A 12,766-nucleotide genomic window follows, 5' to 3' on the forward strand; every position below is an offset into this window, starting at 1 on the left:
ACTTGTTGTTTACATTTGAAGACATGGATCCTTGCTCCTATTCACATGCGTGAGGACTCCGTTGGGGACCAGGGTGGGAGCCCCAATGCCCCCACGGTCAAGCCGGCTCCCCGCCTCCTGCAGGAGCCAACACTGCTTTTCCACAAGGGTAGCTGCTAACAAGCAGCTCCCATTTGTGGAAAATCAATCTGCTTTGGATTTTGGAAGCGAGAGCAGGAAACCTGCTCTCGCTTCCAAAATCCAAACCAGTCTGTGCTATGACAGGACAGGAGTCGCACGACTCCTGCCCTGCCATAGCAAAGAGTAGTGTCCCGAGGGTGGGTACCCCAGGACACTGCAGGAGCCAGCCCTGGGGGATGGCCCAGGGCCATCAAGGGCTCCAGGAGGGGGGGGCACCCCCCCCCCTCACTACCAGTGCAAAGCCCCAGGGAGGTGGTGGTCCCCAGGGGTCCATAAAGGACCCCCGCATTTCCATATTTAGCGCCCCGGGGAGGTGGTGGTCCTCCCACACAGGTTTAAAAAAAATAGACTCCCTCACGCATATTTTTCACAGCCCCGGGGAGGTGGCGGTCCCCGGGGCTGCAGGGGGCTGCGTGCCCCCCACAGTTGTTTCTGAAAGCCCCGGGGAGGTGGCGCTTCCCGGGGCTGTGTGGGGGGATTGGGACCCCCCCCCCACGCTTTTTGTTCACAACTCTGGGAAGGTGCCAGTCCCAAGGGCTGCGGGGGGCCCCTGCGGGGCCCCGCTAATTAATTGGCAGTATCCCCGGGAACCTGGGAGCTTTTTGAAAACGAAGCCCGGGAGGCAACACTTCGTTTTTTATTTTATCATTTCAACAGGATTTGCAACACCATTGAAGATTTAAAAAAATGCTTTTTGTGGCCCTGGGTGTCCTTAAGGGACACCCTGAGCAGGCCTAGGGGGCCAGGGTGTTTCTACCCTGCCTCCTTTTATTGTTTTTTAACCTCTTTTTTCTGTTTTCCTGTGACTCAGTTCTACTGAGTCACAAGATGGCTGCCAACACTTCCTGGTTTGGAGTGTTGGCGGCCAATTAGAATGAAGCTTGTGGTCGGAAGAGTTCATGAACCCTCCTAGGCCACAGATATCGAAACTTTCTTTTTCTAATTTCTCAGGAACTACTGAACAGATTTACACCATTTAAAAAAGGGCTCTATCTGAACCAAGGGCTACCTTTTTTGCCAAATTTGGTGTAATTCCATTTAGCAGTTTCGGGCTGTAGCTTTGTCTAAAGTTTCCTCTGAAGGGCAGTTATCAAACCCATTCTTTTTCTAATTTCTCAGAAACTACTGAACGGATTTATACCATTTGGAAAAAAGGTTGCTTTCTGGACCAAGACCTACCTTTTTGCCAAATTTGGTGAAATTCTATTCAGCAGTTCGGGCTGTAGGTTTGCCTAAAGTTTCCTACGGAAATTAACATACGGAAAATGAGTTTAGGGACCCCCTTTTTTCCTCAGCCCCCGCTTGACAAATCAGCCCGAAACTTTCAAGACAGGAGCTGACCCAAGCGCCACACTAGTTTTGAACATTTTGCGATGATTCGTCAAATGATGCCAAAGGTATTGGGAAAACAAAAAGCGTTTTTCCTATGGAAACTCGGTCCTAACCATAACTACCTACTGGGTACCACCTGAAGGTAATATATATATATTACTGAAAAAAATGAAGGTTACAGGGACTTATAATTAGACTCAGGTTTCACGCATACAAAACCTGTGAAATTCAACAGTTATAGTCACCTGTGATAACTATAACTTACGCCCCCGCAATACACTGATTAGGACCTCACATAGTACATCATTCATTATATGGTCATTGACATCACTCATGACTGATTCCCCAGGGCCCAGCATTTTGCTCCTGGGTGGCATTGCTCCCACATGTAAGGAGCAGCTAGGAATTCTACTCATTGCATGTTGGAGCAATTCTGTCATCTGAAACAGATGAAAACTCTGCTCACAGCTCCTGCCAAGTAAAAGCAAAGTACTACCTAGAGAGTGTGGGCAACTAGGGAGATAGCAGGAGCCTGCCCTTAGGAGTGGGGTCCCCAGAGCAAATAATGACTCCCAAAGTGGTGCAGCGCACCCCCGTCATTTAATTGGCACTGGCCAGCCACAGGGAGGTGATGATCCCCGGGCCATGTATGGCCCGGGCAGGGGCAGAGTGGCCCCCTCCTACTTTTATATATTTCATAGGCCTGGGGGGGGCTCCCTAGGGCATGGGGGTGATCGACGCGGCTCCTCTTTAAATATTTTATGTTAGCCCCGGGGAGGTGGGGGTCCCTGGGTCTTCAAACAGCCCGAGGAGGGGAGTCCGCGCATTTAAAAAAATCAAGCCCCAGGGAGGTGATTGTCCCCAGGGCTCAAATGAGCCCATGGATGGGGAGCCACAAGGCCCCTTCACTAATATATAAAAAAATCCTGAGGTAGGGGTGGTCCCCAGGGCTCAAAAGAGGCTTAGGAGGTGGGCCCCGTGTGCCATTCTCCTTTTCTGTTTTAAACCCACATGCCCAAGACCTAGCCCACACGGGGGTATACTGTAAACATGTGCAGGAGACTGTGATTGTTTTATTTTAACTTTTTGCCACATATTGGCTAATCTGTCACAATTTTTGAAGCAAAAATAAAAAAAAAAACTTTTTGGCCCTGGGAAACCTCAGCACTAGGGGGCCAGGGTATTCCAACCCTGTCCCCTTCTCTTTCTTCCTAACATATTTGTTTGGGACTTGGCTGAGTCCGAGTCCAAAGATGGCTGCCAACATTTCCTGGTTGAAGTGTTGGCAGCCAATCAGATCTCTGCACAAGAGCGGAAAGATTCGTGGAGGGTTGGCGTTCCTATATATACAAATTTGGTTTTCTTTTAATAACTCTAAAACTACTGAACAGAATAACACTAAATCAGCAAATAATAAAAATGTTACTTTCTGAAACAAGGCCTACCTTTCTGCCAAATGTGGTGTAACTCCTTGCAGCGGTTTGGTCTGTTGTCGTGTTTAAAATCTCTCTCTCTATAGATATATGTATTCACAAAAAAAAAGGTTACATGGACGTTCTAGTTAGGAAATATAATTTCAAAAAACCTTAGAAATTCACTGAAAAAACTAAAGGTTGCAAAAACGTTATAGTTAGGCTGACATTTCACTGTTACAAAATCAGAAAAATTCAACAGTTATAGTTAGCTGAACTAACTGGAACTTGCACCCCCACGATGCACTGCTTATGACCTCAAAAACCACATCACTCATGACATGGTCAGTGACATCACTGATGACATCATTCAGTGACTGTGTGTAATTTTAAAAAGTTTAAGAGTGTTAAATATATAAAAAAAGGTGTATTGGTGAATCAGTGGGTTTATAAGTACCTGTATGGATGATTCAGTGGGGGCGTGACTTACTGTATATGTTAGTGGTTAGGTGTCAGTGAATGTATCAGTGAGTGACTAGGGTATCCAAATGTCTGTATCAGTCTGTCAGTTGGTGTCTAAGTGGCTGTATGATGTACTTGAGGGCCAACTACCCCTACTGTTACCTCCAGTAAGTCCCACACAGCAGGATTGCTGAGAAGTTATCAGAGGCCATGCCCTTTTTCTCCATCACTCTGCAAATGAGTCTCCCGAAGCACCACTAGTTGGAGGATGAAGTACCCTTGGCTTCAGAGAGTCCTTGGGGGCCAACAAGTCCTCCTGTTACCTTCAATATGTCCCACACAGTGGGTTTGCTGGGAGATTTTCGGTGGCCACGTCCCCTTTCTCCACCACTCTGCAAACGCAGCTCCTGGCACACTACTGCTTCAGGATAAAGTCCACTTTAGTCCTGAGGCCCCCTACAAGAGTGTACCGAGACGTGTATTTGCTGGGTGACAGAGAAGTGGGTGTGGCCTCTGACCACCTCTCAGCAAACCCTCTGGGTGTACTGGAGGTAACAGGAGGTCTTCTTGGCCCCTAAGGACCATCAGAAGACAACAGGACATCCCTCAACCAGGAGCACGCCAGGAGGTGCATTTGCAGAGTAGTGGGAAAAGGGGGCGGGCCTACAGCGACTTGCTGGATTCTTGAAAATACATATATATTTTTTAGGAAGGGAGGCTGTGTATTCCCCTTTCCCTGGACCATTTTGGGCCCTGGAGATGCCAACCCCCAGGGCCTAACCCATTTTAAAAAAAAATAAAATGAAAAGGTATAGGGGCCATGCAACCCCCTCCCGGGCTTATTTAGTCCCCCAGGACCCCATCTCACCAGGGCCAGGACTTAATTATTATTATTTTTTTATAGGGAGGGGGCCCATGCGGCTCCTTTCCCGAGCCAACTTTGGCCCCAGGTACCACATCCCCTGGGGAATAGCCACCTTGTTGCGGACCGCAGGGGAGCCTCAAGGCCCCTATGGTCCAAGCCGGCTCCCGCCTCCTGAGGGAGCCAGCATTGCTTTTCGCACCCAGGGGTCTGATGAAATTCAGCACCCTGTGAGTAAAAAGCAAAGTGTGCCCCGCCTTAAACAGGCAACAGCAAAATGCTCTCGCTTGCTCAAAGCGGAGCACACTGCTTGCTATGGCATGCCGGGAGCAGTGCTCCCACCATGCCATAGCAAACTGCAATGTCCCGGGAAGAGGCACCTCGGGACATTGCTGGAGTTGACCCTGAGGGGCAGTCCCCCGGGCCATCTAGGGCTTCAGTAGGTGGTCCGCATGGTACCCCTCCCACATTCAAATGTGCCCCAGGGAGGTGGTGGTCGCCAGGGGTCCGTAATGGTCCCCTTTCATTAGTGCATTTGTCCCCCGGGGAGGTGGTGGTTCATGGGACAGCAGGGGAGGATGGAGGACCTCCCCCACATTACTTAATAAATAGACTACCCCGGGGAGGGGGTGGTCACTAGGGTGGGAGATCCGCGAGTCCACCGTCCATATTGCTTAAATTATCCCCGGGAGGTGATGGTCCCCGGGGCAGGGTTGTCCATTGCAGCCCCCCACCCACATAAGAACTAGCCTCAGAGAGATGGCAGTCCCCGGGGCTGCGGGCGGGTCAGTGGACCTACCCCCATTAATAATGAAAAATGTGGAGGAGAGAGCGGCGGAGGATGGAAGGGTTTCCCCACATTACTTAATAAAAGAGAATGCCCCGGGGAAGTGGTGGTCCCCGGGCTTTATCAAGTCCTATGAGGGAGGGCCTGTGTGCCCCCTTCTATATTTATTACATGCCCCCGGTATCTGGCCCACCTCTATTTTTTTTAAAGCATGTGCAGGAGCCCACGCTTTAAAAATTGCTACGAATATCGTGATTTTGCAGCAATCAAAAAAAAAAAGCTTTTATGCCGTGGCGAGGTGCCAGGGGGACCCCAAGACCATGGCTTGGGGGTCAAGGTATGCCAACACTTCCTGGCAGCGAATCAGAGCAGTGCATTTCCCTGCACAAGCTCGTCTTTATTCGCAAAGGCTTCGCGACAAGAGATACCACTCTAACTTTTGGCTTAAGTTTCTCCAAAACTACTGAACAGATTTATACCAAATATGCGAAAGGTACTTCCTTGAACCAACATCTACCTCCCTGTCAAATTTGGTGTAAGTCCGTTCAGCAGTTTGGGCTAAAGGTTCCATGGAAATTAACATTACACACGCACTCTTATTTCATGCCCCAATTCTCGCTCCCCACTGCAGGATCACCCCCAAACTTTCCATGACAACCGAAATCTAACTTGACAATTATTTGGGAAAATTTCATGAAGATTGGTCAAGCGCGCCAAAGTTATAGTCAAGTCTGCAGTTTTGGAAACAAAAACCGGCCTTTCCGGGTCGTGTGAAGAGCCTACTGCTGTTGTCAGCGGGTCCAGGGCTGCACTACTGAGTATGGCTGAAAGTGGGACGGACTTGAGCTGGCACCTTGCAGAGTGGTGTTTTGCTCGTGCAGATGGCAACAAAAAAGCGCGACAGTAACCTCGGAAAAGGTGTGCCTTTAATTAGGACATTTGTGCTTGGGGAAACAGCACCCACTGAGGTAAGAAGGCACGGACTGCATCTCCCAACATGCTGCAGGCCACACCCATCGGGGCGTGGAGGTGATTAAGAGCAAGGTTGCCAGAAAACGCTTTTCCCCATTGCCTCGTAAGAAGCCACTGAAGAAAGGACATCCGTCCTGAAACGCATCTGGCTCCTACTTTGGCTAATTTGTTGTGCTTCGCCGTAGCTGTTTCTGTCAGTATGCTGCCATTAAATTAATTTTGCAAACAAAGAAGGTTTCCGTAAGGTTCTTCACAAAATTGGAAGTCTGCAGTTTTGGAAATAAAAAACGGCCTTTCCGGGTCGTGTGAAGAGCCTACTGCTATTGTCAGAGAGTCCAGGGCTGCACTACTGAGTGTGGCTGAAAGTGGGATGGACCCGAGCTGGCACCTTGCAGAGTGGTGTTTTGCTTGTGCAGATGGCAACAAAAAAGCGTGACAGTAACCTCGGAAAAGGTGTGCCTTTAATTATGACATTTGCACTTGGGGAAACAGCACCCACTGAGGTAAGAAGGCACGGACTGCATCTCCCAAAATGCTGCGAGGCCACGCCCATCGGGGCGGGAGGTGATTAAGAGCAAGGTGTGCCAGAAAACGCTTTTCCCCATTGCGTTCTAAGAAGCCACTGAAGAAAGGACATCCGTCCTGAAACGCGTCTGGCTCCTACTTTGGCTAATTTGTTGTGCCTCTCCGAAGCTGTTTCTGTCAGCATGCTGCCATTAAATGAATTTTGCAAACAAAGAAGGTTTCCGTAAGGTTCTTCACAAAATTAGAAGTCTGCAGTTTTGGAAACATATATATATATATATATATATATATATATATATATATATATATATATATATATATATATACATTCATTATATATTAGAATAGAATTGAATGTTATAAATATATAATCCAGTGGTGGCGGTCACTGGGAAGTTATAGTTAGGGCCATGTTCCATAGGAAAAGCATTGTTTGGTTTACTTGTAATTTTGCCACAGTTTGATGAGTCCTCATAAAACTTTTTAAAAAGTCTCATCCACCTCAGCTCCTTCCTGGGAAGTGTCAGGGTGGTCCATGAAGCGGGGGCATGAAAAATGAGGGACCCAAAATGCATTTCCCCATTTATTTTTCAATAGGGAAAATTGAACAGTGATACAGCAAAAACTGTTCAATAGAATTACTCTAAATTTGTCCTAAAACTAGACAAATTTGTTCAATAGTTTTTGAGCTATTTAGGATCAAACACTTTGTACATTTTACACCGCAAAGCAACCACGAAGCCAATAGATCTCAAAATGAGATCTGGATGGCTGCCACCACATCAACAACTATGTGGCAGCAGACATCTTAGGATTTGGAGATTCAAGACCAATAACATCTCCCAAAATGCTGCAGGCCACACCCATCGGGGCGTGGAGGTGATTAAGAGCAAGGTGTGCCAGAAAACGCTTTTCCCCATTGCCTCGTAAGAAGCCACTGAAGAAAGGACATCCGTCCTGAAACGCATCTGGCTCCTACTTTGGCTAATTTGTTGTGCTTCGCCGTAGCTGTTTCTGTCAGTATGCTGCCATTAAATGAATTTTGCAAACAAAGAAGGTTTCCGTAAGGTTCTTCACAAAATTGGAAGTCTGCAGTTTTGGAAATAAAAAACGGCCTTTCCGGGTCGTGTGAAGAGCCTACTGCTATTGTCAGAGAGTCCAGGGCTGCACTACTGAGTGTGGCTGAAAGTGGGATGGACCCGAGCTGGCACCTTGCAGAGTGGTGTTTTGCTTGTGCAGATGGCAACAAAAAAGCGTGACAGTAACCTCGGAAAAGGTGTGCCTTTAATTATGACATTTGCACTTGGGGAAACAGCACCCACTGAGGTAAGAAGGCACGGACTGCATCTCCCAAAATGCTGCGAGGCCACGCCCATCGGGGCGGGAGGTGATTAAGAGCAAGGTGTGCCAGAAAACGCTTTTCCCCATTGCGTTCTAAGAAGCCACTGAAGAAAGGACATCCGTCCTGAAACACGTCTGGCTCCTACTTTGGCTAATTTGTTGTGCCTCTCCGAAGCTGTTTCTGTCAGCATGCTGCCATTAAATGAATTTTGCAAACAAAGAAGGTTTCCGTAAGGTTCTTCACAAAATTAGAAGTCTGCAGTTTTGGAAACATATATATATATATATATATATATATACATTCATTATATATTAGAATAGAATTGAATGTTATAAATATATAATCCAGTGGTGGCGGTCACTGGGAAGTTATAGTTAGGGCCATGTTCCATAGGAAAAGCATTGTTTGGTTTACTTGTAATTTTGCCACAGTTTGATGAGTCCTCATAAAACTTTTAAAAAAGTCTCATCCACCTCAGCTCCTTCCTGGGAAGTGTCAGGGTGGTCCATGAAGCGGGGGCATGAAAAATGAGGGACCCAAAATGCATTTCCCCATTTATTTTTCAATAGGGAAAATTGAACAGTGAAACAGCAAAAACTGTTCAATAGAATTACTCTAAATTTGTCCGAAAACTAGACAAATTTGTTCAATAGTTTTTGAGCTATTTAGGATCAAACACTTTGTACATTTTACACCGCAAAGCAACCACGAAGCCAATAGATCTCAAAATGAGATCTGGATGGCTGCCCCCACATCAACAACTATGTGGCAGCAGCCATCTTAGGATTTGGAGATTCAAGACCAATAACATAATGGACACCAAGGTAAGAACTCTAACCAAAACATATGAGTGTCAACAATATAATCTGATACGTTTCCTCAGCAGAGCAATGCTTGAATTAGTAGGGATTAAATTAGTAGGTATGAACTTTGAAGAGGCACAATAGTGTGTAAGAGTACGCAGTCATCTGTAAATATGTTTAATTCTACATCTGGGTAGTAGACTTTATTTTTAGAAGGACTCTTTGTGGTTAGCCTTGTAATTTGTACTTGGATTTATGTCTATTCGCTTTACCCTGTTCATGCTGTACACAGTTTATTGGCATGCAGAGCATCAAGAGAATAAACTCAGTCTATTGTAACAACTAGATGGTTGTTTGGCACAAGTCGAAATCGGAAAGATCACTTAAATATATATAAAGACATCAGAACTAAGCTCAAGGTTTTAACTTCATTAATATATGTTGCTATCCTTTAGAGAAAACAGAAATCAAATAGGTAGTTCTTTAATGATTAGAAGACATTTTGACACAGTGAATGCTCATCTGAACCAGATACTAGATCTCAATTTCAGTCACTTTTCCTGGGTATTTTACTGTAAATTGTGAAGAACTAGAGAGTCAGAAAGAAAAGCATGTACAACACAAATGGGCTGACTAAACGAGTCATTCATAAATAATAGGAGATGTAAAAAGGACAGTGTGCCGATGATCAGAAAAAAACATCTGTATGCAAAGTCTTAGAACAGGCCACATACAAAAATAAAAAACAACAATATAGCTTTAAAAATACTTGGATTTTTAGGGGTTTCTTTAACAAGCTTTATGTTTTGATGTATCTGTTCAATGGTGAGCTTCGCCAACAAATTATTTGAAAACAGCAATACATTTAATGCCGAGGTACCAAGCAATTAGGTTTCTATATATGAAGGATCTCAGTGAACCAATTTTCCTCTCTCCACATGACCAAGAGATATAACGTAAGAATTTACACATGGTAATTCAGATTAAAAAATAAAAAGAGAAATGTATTCCATATATGATTTTATTCACTTTCAGAAATGTTTAGGCAGTAATCCTTGTACAAACATTCATAAAATCAAGTTACTGCACATTTATTAACAGTTGCTCAATAACACTGGGTAAAAGAAAGTGCATTTTAAACTATAGTACTTTATACAATTAAGAAATGTGAACAACTGTTGTATATTTTAAAACAAGGAATAAATAACACCAACAATATAAACATACTCCACTAACTGGCAGAAATGCAGATCAAACTTCAAAGGGACTCAACACCATCTAGATACCTTCTAATCTCTATTGTCCATTATTTGTTAAATCATTGTAACTACTGTCTACAAATCAAAGCATTAGAGAATCCCTATTGTAGATGTTACACGGATCCCATGTCAAAACAGGAGCAAAGGACCATAAAATAGCATAGACCCTCTTCTTTAAGTTAAATAACGATAATTGTGTACAGTCCATATAATTTTGCTATGGGGAAACTATAGCTTATTAGATATTACAAAGACCTGATGCCAAATCCCCAAATAAAGAAACACAACACAGTGTTATTGTAAGAATAGCAACCAATGGGTTAGTCATTGGTTGAGTAATGCATCTCTAGACATGACATTTCTGAGTAACAGAAATGGGAATATGACCAAAGCTTGTGCAACGAGTTCAGCACACAATGCTGGCCACTCACCAAAGCTATTAATTTTTACCCATCTTAACACATTTTATGCATTGTGAGGTCTAGTCTCCCATCTCGAGATCAAATAAGGTTAATTCTGGCCACAGTTACTTCACAATTGTGACTACAGCTCTTATGCCAGTTCGTGAAAGTAACACATAGGAGATTGCAGTCTCCCCAGAAAGCAGCCATTTGCCTGGCCTCGTGAGTTCATCCTCAAACAGAGGAACATACATGCATCATGTGTTAGTCTCTCCAAAGGCCTGATATAGCTTTTCATATTTTACAGATGAAATTCTTCAATTCATCAAACACTGCCTTGAGAGACCATTAGTCTGTAATAGCAGCAGTGTAAAGACTCACGTAGAGGAGAGAGAGTGACTGCTTTTGTCAGTGGCTGTTGCGACCTACTGGAATCCCTTGCCCTTAGATATTTGTTTATTTGAACTCTCATGCCATTTAAAAAGCAGGTTAAAACTTTCATGCTTTCCTCATCCTTTCTTCTGGTCATGGCCTCTACCCACAACCCTTATAAACATTTAACAGTCTTCTAGCAAAGAAGATACTGTTGCTTTCTGAGCATTAATTGCAGTTTGGTATTTAGGTGTTTAAGGCTGCTGCTTATTTGCCTTTTATTAAACTGTTTCTAGCAGACTATATATATGGCTATGCTTTAGCTCGTTTTTATTTCTAAAATTATTTTGAGCAGCTCCTGTGTATGGAACCTAACCACAGTTTGGAGAATAAGCAACACATCACTGTTCATCATAGGAGAAAATGAATCTCAGAATAATAATTTAAAAGCAGCAGAGTGATTGGTAGACATTAAGAAGAAAATGTTGCCTTTAAGTCATCCAGAGAAAGACAATATCTGCTAATATTACATAGAAGAGAATCAGATCTAACTTCCCAAGGTGTTGATTACAAATTAGATAAACCTTGTTGAAACTTACATTTTCAAAAAGGAACCATGTGGCATCAAACCTCACCCATTCAGAAAATATTTACTTCTTACTCAGATGTGCTTTCTCCCTGCATCAATTTTGAATGGTTTACATCATTCACATTGGAATATGGGCAGGTTACTGGATAATTAATTTAAGGACCAGCCAACACAATTAACATTTTAATCCAGATATTTTAATTCCCTCGACAAATAAAATGGTTTTATTTGAGAGAGAACACTGCCAGGGTACTGTAAGGCTGGCTGCAAGGTTGAGTGCATAAAATCCTTAGAAGTTCAAAGTTCAGTGTGACATATAAAAATCAAGAACACATAGAATATTTGCTCTTGACAAGTGCTTGAGTATGAAGTTACAAAACCACATGGAATTATAAAAATAAATTGAATGGTAGCTGGATGACTAGACATCTAGATATGATGTACAGAATGTCTGAAGTTGCAGACAAAGGTAGTATACCTGAAGGCACAGAAGAGAAATTAAAAGCATGTGTCCCATCACACCTTAATCAAGCTAATCACTTGAGTTTGAAAAGTTTTCTTGGGTATAAATTTTACTGCATACATTGACCAAAATCATTTGTACAAATGGAAACATCGTAGCATTTCACATGGAGGTTAACATTAATTCTTTGTAAAGCTCACAACACAGAAATGAAAATGCCCATTGCTAGAAAAATAACTGTGTTCCTACTGTAGTTATAGGCACACGTTTTTACAATATTATTACAGTGATTAAAAGAATACATGTCGTGCCATTGTAACTGTACGCAATTTTATTTTGATGAATAGTTGTAATGGCACTTGCTGTTAGAATACCCTGAGAAATGGGTTTTGGGAACGGAATAGTACTCAAAATAGGTTTTATTCTGCTTTTTAAAAAGCAGAATGTGATCTAACAAGTCCAGAAAATGCTATTTACTACAGTAGTGTTTTATAAAGAGTTCAACATTTACAGGTTAAAAAACTCTCCCAACGGGCCAACAAGAAAAGTGAGGCAGCTATGATCTCATTTTTTGATTGTTGAAAAGAGATTTCTTTTATACATTCATTGTTAGGAATATCTTTTAGAAATGTTTTCCACATTGCAGCTATTTAATTTGAAATTAAGTTTCATATAACATTGAGTTTATTGCTAACTGGCTAAGCTACCTGAGGAATACAGTGCAATCACATTGTTTCAATAAACAATTTATATTCTGATGGATAGTCCATGTAAAATGACATTTAGAACTTAACAAACCAAGGGCCAGATGTAGGTCGCCAATACCGGTCGGTAACGGCCGAAATTACTGAATTTCGGCCGTTACCGACCGGTATTGGGTTTTCCAGATGTAGGTGGCATTTTGTAAGGATTCAGTATTTTACCGAATCGGTAATTTAAGGATTCGGTAAAATACCGAATTCTTAACATACTGATTCAGTAAAATACCGAATCCAGGATGTAGGA

This window comes from Lissotriton vulgaris, chromosome 9, assembly GCF_964263255.1.
Source record: "Lissotriton vulgaris chromosome 9, aLisVul1.2, whole genome shotgun sequence".
Lineage (NCBI taxonomy): Eukaryota > Metazoa > Chordata > Amphibia > Caudata > Salamandridae > Lissotriton > Lissotriton vulgaris.